The following is a 12,717-nucleotide window of genomic DNA, read 5'->3' on the forward strand; positions in this document are numbered from 1 at the left end:
TTAACCTTATTCAAGTTAGGTTCAGTATTTACCTCAGCTTCAGGAACTTCAGACTCTTTTTCTCCTTGCTTCTTCCTTTCCATTGCCTCATGTGGAGTCTGGTTATTAACTTCTTTCTCACTCCACAACAGTATAGCACTCGCATTTTCTCTGGGGTTCATGACTGTTTGTGATTGAAGCTTTCCAGAACCTTGAGCTTCAAGCTTACTCACAGATGAAGCTAACTGACCAATCTGCCTCTCTATCTTTTGAATGCTATTTCTGGTCTCCTATTGAAACTGTTGGGTATTGTTAGCCAAGGCCTTAATAATTTCATCAAGTGACATACCTTGATTTAAGGGAGGTGGAGGTGGTTAATTCACTTGTGGTCTCTGCTGATGGTATTGGTTTTGCATCGATTGATTCCCATAACTCAAATTGGGATGATCTCGCCATCCTGGATTATAAGTATTGAAAAAGGGATCATGCCCGTGTTGTGGCTATCCATAATGTCCTACTGCATTAGCATGTTGCATTGACTCGTCCTCTTGTAATGCAGGATACATGTCAGTAGCATGACCCGAACCCGAACAAATTCCACATACCTTAACAGTTTGCATTTTTCCTACAGCCAATTGCCTCACCAAAGAAGTTAAATTAGAAATTTGTTTCTAAAGATTAGATGTACTTACCTCATTAACCTTCACAGGTGTGTGATCCATTCTCATTCCAAACTGCTGAGAGTTTGCTGCCATGTTAGCAATCAGCCTCCTTGCCTCTTCTGGCGTCTTGTCAACCAATGCTCCTCCACTAGCAGCATCTATTATAATGCGGTCCATTGGTAGAAGTCCCTCATAGAAATACTGAATCAAAAGCTGCTCACTTATTTGATGATGGGGATAGCTTGCACACAGCTTCTTAAATCTCTCTCAATACTCATACAAGCTCTCTCCATTGTATTGTTGGATGCCACAAATTTCTTTTCTTATGTTGGCAGCACAGGAAGCAGGAAAATACTGCTCCAGAAATATCTACTTCATCCCATTCCATGAGTTAACAAATCTATAAGGAAGATAATACAACCAATCCTTAGCTGTGCCCTCCAGTGAGAAAGGGAAAGCCCGAAGCTTGATCTAATCCTCTTAAACTCCTTGAGGTTTCATGCTGGAACACACAACATGAAATTCCTTTAGATGCTTATGTGGATCCTCACCTGCAAGACCATGAAATTTAGGCAACAAATGGATTAGTCCAGATTTCAACTCACAAGCAACATTTAAAGCAGGGTATTGGATACACAAAGGTTGTTGATTTAGATTAGGAGCAGCCAACTCTTTCAAAGTCCTAGCAGCCATGGTTTCATTTTCCGAATTTGAATCTAAATTAGAATCTGAACTTAACTCCCTTGGAGATTGGACTCCTTCAGATGTACTCGGAATCTGCTTAGCCAATTTTCTCAACGGTTTAGCTATTTTTTCTACTTCTGGATCAAAGATCAACTCACCAGATTGAGAAGTTCTTGTTATAAATAAAAAGAAACCAAAGTAAAATAGAAAAATGCCTCAAAACCCTAGAAAACAATCGAATTTGGCCTCAAGAGGGTGGGGTCAATGAAAAATTCATTGATCTTGATCAGAGCATCATTTCCTTCAAAATAGGTATAGGCCACCCTCCAAATTCAACAAAAAATATGTTGATGAATAGTAACACCGTAATTTTTTTCAAAAACCTAAAAATAGCAACACTTCACAAAAAAAATTAATAACAAAATACCCAAATAAAAAACACAAAATCCAATGAATTTCAGTCCCCGGCAACAGCGTCAAAATTCTTGATGGTTGTCAAATCCAACAGAAATTTAATTAACAGAAATTACCAATTGTGAAATATTTTATGTAATATGTCGACACCATTATTTGGCCGATCCCCAGAATCAACAAACTTCGAAACCGATCCCTAGCACTAAGTCTCTCCTTGCCATCTAACCACGGTTCCGATCTCTCTTCACAAAAAGTTGAGTCAATGCTAAGTCCTCATATCAGTCAAAGCCTTACCGGTCTCTCAAATCATTCACCGATCTCTCAAGCCCATTGTCAAATATCCTGACCAGTTAACTATATTCCCGATCTCTCTTGTCAGACGAAATTGAACTAACACTAGAACCTTGCTGCCAATATTTATGATCGACCTCTCTTTTAAAAGTTTAGGAATAATCAAGCTAAGGTTCTAATCCGGTTTAATGAAGATCCCGATCTTAGATGTTCAAGCTAAAATTTTCAATTAAGTCCCGTTTAGCAATCTCATGCATGTTGTATTTTCCGATCTCTCACACTTAGGATAATAATAGTTTTCAGTTGTTTCAATATACTCAGACAATCACGTGTTTAGAAATTTTCCGATCACAACCATTCATCGAACAAAAGGGCATTCTATTTCATTTCATTGCAAAATTTGTACAAGTTATTCGGCTGGGGGATCACCCCCAGCCTGATCTACATTTCGCTCATCCTCTCCTTCCTCTTCACTATCCTCTGGCATCTTCGCTGGGGAGCCAGGTCGGCCATCCAAGAGAAGTCCTCTTCTGGGTAACGCTTCTGGAGTTCGGCCAAGAGGTCCTTGTGAGCATTCACATAGGCACCAGCTATCCTTGTCACCATTTCTTCGTTTTTCGCCTTAAGCTCCTCGATAAGTTGAGCGACCTGAGAAGCTTCGTTGGCCCGGAGCGCCTGGACTTCCCTGAGAGCACGATCCCTTTCAGCTAGAACATGATTCTGTTCGGCCAGCTTGTCTTCATAGAACTTCGCCCGCCCCTCAACTTGAGATATGTAATCCTGAGCGGATGCGAGTTGGGATCGGAGGGAAGTCACTTCCTGATTCTTCTTCTCGATTTCCTTACCCAGGCGATGAGCCTTTTCCCGAACTATGGTCTGGTTCACCAGACACTCCACGTTCAGGCTCATGGATCGAGTCAAGATATCGTCAAGGCTGTCCGGGGATAGCCTGTCCCGATCCTCCTGAAGGTAGATGGAAGACCCCAAGACTTTGGCAAAACCAGGGTTCTCCCGAACAGTCCGGTTATTCTTCAGGGACTCGATTAACGTTTGAGCGCCACGAGAAGAGGCTCTCACAGAAGATTGAGAAGGACCCCTTTCTGTGCTTGGAGCAACTGGAGGAGGTGGAGCCGGCTCTTCCTGTTGAGGAGGAGATCGGATAGCTTCAGTGATCGGCGGCCCCGAAGGTCGGGACGGGCCTCCTTGCGTCTCCCCTGGTTCATGGCCGGGAGTTCGAAGCTTTTCCGAACGCTTCATCTCCTTTATTTTCCGAGAGATCTCTCTTTCTTTCTTCCGCTTCCTAGAACCCTCATCACCCGCCATACCTGCACAAAGAAGAGGTCAGTGAGATCGCTAAGGTCCAAATCCCGGCATTAAAGGCCATGTTGTCGGTTTGGAACCCTAAGTACGGGGTATTCTCTTTCAATGATATTGATACAGTTCCCACTATGGAAGAATATCAGGCATTATTAGGGATTCCTTATTCAACACAGAATCGGATCTACCTACACCTTGAGCATAGGCAAACCTGGAAACGATTAACACATTTGTTGGGCATCCCTTCGGAGGAGGCAAAGTGAAAAGAAACTGTCAAAGGAAACACACATGGTTGGTATTGGACATATCTCCAGAAGTGGTTAGATCAGTACCTCAAAGAGAAACAGTGGAATCAAGCTTCAGTAGCACTCGCCTTGGGAATCTATGGTCTGATTCTGTTCCCGGGACCATTGGGAATCGTAACTTGCAGCGCGGTGGAAGTATTTTGGACGGTAGAAAGGTAGGAGATCAATCCGATACCGGCAATTCTTGCGGAAACCTTGTTAACCCTAACCTACTGCAGACAATAGGGGAAAGGGTCCATTAAGTGTTGTTCTCAGTTGCTATACCTCTGGATTATTAGTCACATGTGTCCTGTGGAGACAAAGGGATTAACTTGGTACCTCGACCAGCCTCCCATCGAAAAGATGACCCGGTTAGTAATCAGTCCGAAGAATGAACAGCAGTGGTGGGAACGGATTTTGAGTTTCAATAGCCATGATTACTGTTGGAGGAAGCTGTGGATGTCAGGCCAACCCGTTTTGATCGGTGCGGGAGGTAATCAGTCGGTATCCCTAATCGGAGTAACCGGATATACAAGTTACACTCCAGCATTGGTAATGAGGCAGTTTGGCTCAACGCAGTCCATGATCAACATTGAAGAATACCACCAAGGTCACTTCTACCATGAGCTCAAGGAAGAGGAAGGATTGAAACTGGCTCGCAAGTCTTGGAAAACATTACTCTGATGGAGAGATCGCCTAAAGGCCCAAGTGCCTCGGGCGATTATCTTAAATGGAGAGCTGACAGGGACCGAACACTCAACTACAGAATTCGAGGACAGCAACCCTCGCCAAAACATCCTATTAGAAGAAGCTGATAATCGTCTGCTTGACTCACTACAAAAAGCAAACACCGAGAACTCACAACTGCAAGAACAAATAAAACAGTTGGAGGACCAACAGCAGAAACTTAAAAGAAAAGTGAGAAGGCTCAAGGAAGAGGCAAGGGCCGTAAGGATGGGGTTCGAAGAGCAAGAGGAACAGTGGGAAAAGGAAAAAGACTCTCTCCAAGCTGAGGTAAAAGAAGTAAAAGTGCATAATGGTAAGCTTCAGGAAAAAATGAAATACCAAGAGGTGCTCATTGAAGAGTATAAACAGGAAAACAAAAAGAAGAAGCTTGAATTAAAAGAACAGGCACTAGTCATCAACGATATCTTGAAAGAATGTGCTAAGGAAAGGAAAGAGAAAGAAAAACAAGCTGCTCTCTATCAAGCACTGAAAGAGAATGTTGACCAGCTGGAAAGAACGATAGCACAGGGAAAACAAGAACTATTACCTGAATCCGAATATGCTCTCAAAGCATTCGACCCTGCCAAGCAAGAAGAAAGGTTATATGAGTATCTCAGAAGATGTCATCTTATTATAAAGAACCTTCCAGAGCCTAGGCCAATGTAGAGGATACGATGTACAAATTATTCAGTTAATGAAATGATTTCTGGACCATTGTTTAGTAAATTTGTGAATGAATAATATGACTCCCGTAGGAACTCCCTTGCTAGGGTTATATGAAAAATTGAATGCGCTATATGGACAGGTATCATAAATGTGCATTCAATCCAGTCATTCACAGTCAGACTATCGAACGATGCCATGATAAAATTGATGCGATTATCCTTTTACAGATTTCGACTGCTCTCAAATGCCATCAGATCCTTCGTCCAGACCAGGACTTTTAGTTTCTTTACAAAATTCAAAGTTCATTTAAAATTTTCTTTTTTACTCCTTACAGGAAATCAATATTGCTTCAAACAAGGCAAGTCTGACCAAGCACACAGTTCAACCCAAGCGAGTGTACTTAACAAGATCTCGGACAAAGAAGATAATGGAAGATCAGGAACAAGTACAGAACCTACAGGGGCAAGTTTCCGAATTGAAAGATCAGGTCTCAGAACTTATGAGACTAATGAGGGAAATGTCCCAGAATAAACCCACAGTAGAGCCTAGCCTACCATTACCTCCTCCACCACCTCCAACAAATGATCCTCACCAAGCTTCAACTTCTTTCACCTTTCAATCACCTATCCCGGACCCGACAGTCACTGTCAATCCGGTCGTCATGAATAATGACCTGCCTTTCTCCTATTACCCGGCTATCTCAAATGTCGAGCGTCACCCTTCAATCCTAATCCCTCCAGTTTACTCCACCCCTCAGCTCCCGGCCGGGGGAGCATATCATGCAGTGGGAGGGGAAAATAAGATGAAAGAAAATGAGAAACTATCTGCTCTAGAAGAGAGACTGAGAGCGATAGAGGGGCTGAACATGTATGGTTCGGTCGACGTGGCATCACTAAGATTAGTGCCCGATGTGGTGGTGCCACCCAAGTTCAAGGTCCCTGATTTCGACAAGTACACAGGGAATTTAGATCCTCGCATTCACTTGGCCACCTATATCGCCAAGATGTCTGCTCTGACAGAGGACGATAGACTGCTGGTCCACTTCTTTCATGAGAGCCTCTCAGGGGCAGCTTTGAGGTGGTGTATTCAGTTAGACAGGAGCAAACTGCGCTCCTGGAAGGATTTAGCTGATGCCTTCTTAAAGCAGTATAAATTTAACTGCGATGTGGCACCCACAAGAAGGGACCTCCAGAACCTGGTACAGAAAGACAGAGAAAGCTTCAAGGAATATGCCCAGAGATGGAGAGAAAAGGCGGCAGAAGTGCATCCCCCGGTGACCGACAATGAGCTATGCTCTCTGTTCATCGAAACTTTGAAGGCCCCTTACTTCAACTTGATGATTGGGAACACTTCCAACAGCTTCTCTGACATCATACAGGCTGGTGAAAGAATAGAGGCCAACCTGAGAATGGGACGATTGCAGGAGTTGGCTGAGAACCCTACAAAGAAAACTGCCAATTTTGGCAAGAAAAATGAGGGTGATGTCCATTCAGTCACCCGGCAGAATAATTACTCCCCATTTCCCCAAAATAACTACCGGCCATATCCTTCCTCTCATGGCCAAACAGTCCCAAACATTCCACCTCCTTTCCCTAATTATCCACACTTGCGCCCACAATATCCCCCACCTACAAATTACCAACCGAGACTGCCTCCTCCTCCTGCTCAACTAAGACCACCACAAAACAACCTAAGACCCCCAAGAAACCCTGATCCACCTCTTCCCCTCCCACTTAGTGAAATATACCGATACCTTGTCGGTATAAACCAAATCGTACCAGTTCCCCTAGATCCAATTCAGCCTCCATACCCCAGGTGGTATGATACCACTGCCCGTTGTGAGTATCATGGAGGGGCACAAGGGCATTCAACTGATAACTGCGGGGCACTCAGAGGGAGAGTGCACGCTTTAATCCGAAATGGGTGGTTGAAGATCGAGGGAAATGGTTCCCTCCCCAATGTTACCTCAAACCCATTGCCCAACCATAATGCAGGCAATGGTGTAAACATGATAGAATTTGGGAATGAAAGGAAAGAGTCCCCTGAAGAACCATCCATGGATTCCCTGTATGAAGCTCTAGTCTCACCAATAGCTGAGGGGCAAGAATTGGACAACTGGACGGCAGAGGACATCCCTGTACTCAATTTTGAGTAAAGTACCTTTGGTTATCTACACTTGATCATTTTGTCCATGGTGGCAAGTGTAATATTGTAAATGGACCTTTTTCTTATGGCATAAATATTAATGAATTAATAGCGCATTTTAAATCCAATTCTCTTTTCCTTTCCTTTTGAATTCCATTCCTATAATATGTTCTATTTTCGTTCATTCAGGACCATTCATCAATTAACACCTAATAATCCAATAGACTCAGAAATTCCTCTGGTTAATTTTGAAATCCCCATAACTGCCATTACTTCAAGTGATTCTGAGGAAGACCTTATAGAAGAAAGCAATGAAAAGGATGAACCCTCCCTAGTGCCTTGTGGAGACGAAACGCACACCATAAATTTAGGCACTGAAGAAGTAAAAAGGGAACTTAAGGTAGTGGAGAGTGAAGAATTGGGAGATATGATCAGTCTGCTTAAAGAATTCCTCGACGTGTTTTCCTGGAGCTATGATGATATGGTTGGTTTGGACCCCCAGATAGTGACGCACAAAATTCCCTTAATCCCGGGGACAATCCCTGTAAAGCAAAAGTTAAGGAGAATGAATCCCGACACACTGCTCAAAGTTCGGGATGAAGTCAAGAAACAGTATGACGCTGGGTTCCTGGAAGTGGTCAAATATCCTCAATGGGTAGCTAACGTCGTCCCAGTAATGAAGAAGGACGGGAGAGTCAGGGTATGCGTCGATTACAGGGATCTCAATAAAGCAAGCTTGAAAGACGATTTCCCTCTCCCTCACATTGATGTGTTAGTTGACAATACTGCGGGATTGGGCAGGTGTTCGTGTATTGATGGGGCATCAGGGTACAATCAGATCCCGATGGACGACGAAGACAAGGATAAAACTGCTTTCATCACTTAATGGGGAGTATTTTGTTATCGGGTCATGCCTTTTGGGTTGAAGAATGCTGGTGCTACCTACCAGCGTGCAATGGTCACATTATTCCACGATATGATGCATAAAGAGGTGGAAGTGTATGTGGATGATATGATCATCAAATCCCGGGGAGAAGAAAGTCATGTGCAGGTACTGAGGAAAGTATTCGAGAGACTCAGGAAATACCAGTTGAAACTGAACCCTGCCAAATGCATATTCGGAGCTAGATCGGGAAAGTTGTTGGGATTCATAGTAAGCGAGAGGGGAATAGAGGTTGATCCAGCCAAGGTTCGAGCTATTCAAGAGATGCCATCCCCAAGAACAGAAAGGGAGGTGCGCAGTTTTCTGGGAAAGTTGAACTACATTTCGAGATTTATTTCTAATCTCACTGCCAAAGCTGAGCCAATTTTCAGGCTACTCCGGAAGAACAACTCCACCCAATGGGATTCAGTTTGCCAAGAGGCTTTTGAGAAGATCAAGCAATACTTGTCAAGACCACCAGTATTGGTCCCACCCGTGGCAGGGAGGCCTCTTATCCTATATATGGCAGTCCAGCAGAACTCGATGGGATGTGTTTTGGGACAACATGATGATACCGGGCGAAAGGAGAGGGCTATTTATTACCTGAGCAAGAAATTCAATGATTGTGAGTCAAGGTACTCTTTCTTAGAGAAGACTTGCTGCGCGTTAGCCTGGACAGCAAATCGCCTCAAGCACTACATGTTGAATCACAAGACATGGCTCATCTCCAGGATGGATGCTATCAAATATGTATTCGAAAGCCCATTCGTGCCAGGTAGGATAGCCAAGTGGCAGGTTATACTCTCCCAATATGACATAGTCTATATGACCCGGAAAGCGGTGAAAGGTAGCGTGATTGCTGACCTCCTAGCAGAAAATCCTATCCAGGATTATGAAGCTCTGGATTTTGAGTTCCCTGATGAGCATATTAATGAAGTGGAGGGGCCAGCCGATGTATGGGAAATGTATTTCGACGAGTCACAATTTGTCCGGTAATGGAATTGGAGCTGTATTGATATCCCCGGATGGAAAACACTTTCCGATAGCCATTAAGTTGAGATTTGACTGCACCAACAACGTCGCGGAATACGAAGCTTGTGTGATGGGTCTACAGGCCGCCATCGAAATGAAAATCAGGAAGTTGGAGGTATATGGAGACTCAGCCCTGATTATTTATCAAGTCAAGGGAGAATGGAAAACCAAGGAACCCAAGCTAATCCCGTATCAGAAGTACTTATTGGAGCTGATCAAGAAATTCGAAGAAATCTCTTTCACTCACCTTAGTAGGGACAAGAATCAATTTGTTGATGCCTTAGCTACTCTAGCTGTTATGGCTCAAATCGAAGAGGGTCAGATGATTCAGACATTGAAGATTAAAGCAAGAAGTGAGCCAGCATATTGCTTCATGATTGAAGAAGAGCCCGATAGAAAGCCTTGGTATCATGACATCACTGCTCATCAGAGAACTGCAGAATTCCCTTTGGGGGCAAGCAAAAATGAAAAGAAGATGATTCGGAGATTAGCATTGGGATACTTCCCCAGTGGAGAAACCCTATACAAGAGGAGCTCTAACGGCGAATTATTGAGATGTGTGGATGCAAAGGAGGCGAAGAAAATCCTTTTTGATACTCATGAGGGAAATTGTGCAACCCATGCCAATGGGCACATGATGGCTAAGCAAATCATGCGACGTGGGTATTTTTGGATCACAATGGAAAAGGATTGCGTCGAGTATTTCCGAAAATGCCATAAGTGTTAAATCTATGCTGATCCGATCAATGTGCCACCTCACAAGTTGTTCAACCTCGTCTCACCATGGCCTTTCGCAATGTGGGGCATCGATGTGATTGGTCCCATCAATCCCAAGGCATCCAATGGGCACAGATTCATCCTTGTAGCCATCGACTATTTCTCCAAGTGGGTCGAGGCGACATCCTATGCGCACATCACACAGAATACGTTCCTCAAATTCTTCAGAAATAATATTATCTGTCGGCATGGCCTCCCTAATGAAATCGTCACTGACACCACCAAGAATCTGAATGGCCCAAAGATTCAAAAATTGTGTGATCAATACAAAATCCGACACCTCAATTCCTCCCCATACCGTCCCCAGATGAATGGAGCGGTGGAAGCTGCAAACAAAAATCTCAAGAGGATAATCCGGAAAATGACGGTCACGTATAGGGATTGGCATGATATGCTTCCCTACGCTCTTCACGCATACCGAACTTCCGTGAGAACCTCAACCGGGGCAACTCCATACTCGCTGGTTTACGGCATGGAAGCAGTATTGCCTATTGAAGTTGAAATTCCTTCCCTAAGGATTCTGAAGGAGTCAGGAATTGATGAGTCAGAATGGATCCAGTCAAGGTTGGATCAGTTAAACTTGCTTGATGAGAAAAGGTTAGCAGCAGCATGTCATGGGCAGTTATACCAGATGAGAATGGCTAGAGCATTTGACAAAAATGTTCGCCCGCGCGAATTCCAACCCGGGGACCTAGTTCTGAAGAAAGTGCTGTCGAATCAAAACGATCCCCGGGGCAAATGGTCACCAACCTACGAGGGACCCTATGTGGTTAAAAAGGCATTTTCCGGAGGAGCCTTGATCTTGACCCACATGGACGGTGAAGAGTTTCCGAGACCTGTGAATGCTGACACCGTTAAGAAATACTATGCCTAAAAAAAAAAAAGGGGGGTAGGAGCGAAAACCCGAAAGGGCGCTCCTAGCAAAATGTGTGAAAGAAGGCGAAAACCCCGAAGGGGCACTTTCTGTAAAATGAGTGAAGGATAAAAACCCGAAAGGGCATCCTGAAAAAGTGAGTAAAAAAAAAGGGGGTGAAAACCCGCAAGGGCATCCCAAGAACCGAAAGGGAGAAATAAGGAAAGAAGCATGGGACCGAAAAGGGAAATAAACCGTCGTGACATGAGGCTTCAGAGAATTTGAAATAATGGCAGTTAAGGGATTCCAAAGCCAGCCACAAGGAATATGTGAGATCTATCCTTGTACCCTTCTTCTTTGAAACTCTATCTTTGTTTTCATCATAATAAAGTCATACTTCATTCCCTATGCTTCTATCTTTCCTTTATATTTATTCTTTTGCAATCTCGTTATTTAAAGCGCTATTAATCAGTTAAAATTTTTGCCATAAGATTAAGATTTAACAATTGATAACCTCACGTACTTTACTATGAGATTTGCAGGGAATGACCTAAAAAAAAAAAAAAACTAGAGGTGAAAACCTGGAAAGGCGCTTCTGGTCATATAGACGAAGGGGAAGTAAAAACCCGCGAGGGTGCTTTTCGGGAGAAAATCTGAAAAACAGAAATGGGGCATTTGAAGAAATAAGGCCATAGGTCAAGTCTTGCAACTCGTCCTCCATTCGTCACTGGTCTTCGGGATTCTGTTAAGTACACTTCATTGGGGAAGAACTTCTTGTGTCCGGATCAGGCTTGCTTTGTGAGTGCAATTTAAATTTCCTGTTATCAACCTCTGGTTCCTTGATCTAAGTTGATTTTAATTTTCCTGCAATTTACATTTCCTGTCATCAACCTCTGGTTCCTTGATCTAAGTTGATTTTAATTTCCTGCAATTTAAATTTCCTGTTATCAACCTCTGGTTCCTTGATCTAAGTTGATTTTAATTTTCCTGCAATTTACATTTCCTGTCATCAACCTCTGGTTCCTTGATCTAAGTTGATTTTAATTTCCTGCAATTTACATTTCCCGTCATCAACCTCTGGTTCCTTGATCTAAGTTGATTTTAATTTCCTGCAATTTAAATTTTCTGTCATCAACCTCTGGTTCCTTGATCTAAGTTGATTTTAATTTCCTGCAATTTACATTTCTCGTCATCAACCTCTGGTTCCTTGATCTAAGTTGATTTTAATTTCCTGCAATTTAAATTTCTTGTTATCAACCTCTGGTTCCTTGATCTAAGTTGATTTTAATTTTCCTGCAATTTACATTTCCTGTCATCAACCTCTGGTTCCTTGATCTAAGTTGATTTTAATTTTTCTGCAATTTACATTTCCTGTCATCAACCTCTGGTTCCTTGATCTAAGTTGATTTTAATTTCCTGCAATTTACATTTCCTGTCATCAACCTCTGGTTCCTTGATCTAAGTTGATTTTAATTTCCCACATTTAAATTTCCTGTTATCAACCTCTGGTTCCTTGATCTAAGTTGATTTTACTTTCCTGCAATTTAAATTTCCTGTCATCAACCTCTGGTTCCTTGATCTAAGTTGATTTTAATTTTCCTGCAATTTAAATTTCCTGTCATCAACCTCTGGTTCCTTGATCTAAGTTGATTTTAATTTCCTGTAATTTACATTTCCTGTCATCAACCTCTGGTTCCTTGATCTAAGTTGATTTTAATTTCCCGCATTTAAATTTCCTGTTATCAACCTCTGGTTCCTTGATCTAAGTTGATTTTACTTTCCTGCAATTTAAATTTCCTGTTATCAACCTCTGGTTCCTTGATCTAAGTTGATTTTAATTTCCTGCATTTAAATTTCCCGTTATCAACCTCTGGTTCCTTGATCTAAGTTGATTTTAATTTCCTGCATTTAAATTTCTTGTTGTCGACCTCTAGTTCCTTGATCTAAGTCGATTTTAATTTCCTA

The 12,717-nt window shown here is 42.7% G+C and overlaps 1 non-coding gene across 1 annotated transcript; it reads left to right on the forward strand.

Annotated features, from left to right (window-relative positions):
• Positions 1 to 864: 864 nt before the first annotated feature.
• Positions 865 to 971, forward strand: LOC131172351 (small nucleolar RNA R71). The gene has a single exon (XR_009142832.1). It is a non-coding gene; the product is annotated as a small nucleolar RNA R71 (small nucleolar RNA).
• The last annotated feature ends 11,746 nt before the right edge of the window (positions 972 to 12,717 follow it).

This window comes from Hevea brasiliensis, chromosome 13 (assembly GCF_030052815.1).
Source record: "Hevea brasiliensis isolate MT/VB/25A 57/8 chromosome 13, ASM3005281v1, whole genome shotgun sequence".
Lineage (NCBI taxonomy): Eukaryota > Viridiplantae > Streptophyta > Magnoliopsida > Malpighiales > Euphorbiaceae > Hevea > Hevea brasiliensis.